The sequence below is a fragment of the Penaeus monodon genome, chromosome 25, assembly GCF_015228065.2.
Source record: "Penaeus monodon isolate SGIC_2016 chromosome 25, NSTDA_Pmon_1, whole genome shotgun sequence".
Classification (NCBI taxonomy): domain Eukaryota; kingdom Metazoa; phylum Arthropoda; class Malacostraca; order Decapoda; family Penaeidae; genus Penaeus; species Penaeus monodon.
Genome location: NC_051410.1, coordinates 40,090,730 through 40,091,027, shown reverse-complemented (window position 1 = coordinate 40,091,027; position 298 = coordinate 40,090,730). Strand labels below are relative to the sequence as shown.

Here is a 298-nt window from a genome sequence, read left to right as displayed (position 1 = left end):
TCTCGGACCCAAACCCTTGTTGTTGGAGGATATGTGAGCCTCGCTGTATTGTTATCCTAGATGATTCTGTTCGCCTAATTGCATTCATTAGCTTAACGATGTCGGCTTTCATACCGCGCAACAATGGACGGTTATTTTAAAATCCATTCGCGGGCCTCAGATTGCTCTATTTGCCAAACACCGCATCGGAATTATAGCTTTTATGAAAAGACCAGCCAGTTCCCGGATCTAAAATTAGTCTACAGTCTTTTGTTTCCACGGGACTTGATTCTTGTTTATGACGCTTTAAGCTGAGCCT

The 298-nt window shown here is 43.3% G+C and overlaps 1 protein-coding gene across 1 annotated transcript in view; it reads left to right on the top strand.

Moving 5' to 3' along the window:
* The window catches only part of LOC119589268 (venom dipeptidyl peptidase 4-like), a gene marked incomplete in the record, with an annotated part of 98,295 nt that overhangs the window by 82,126 nt on the left and 15,871 nt on the right, over positions 1–298 (top strand).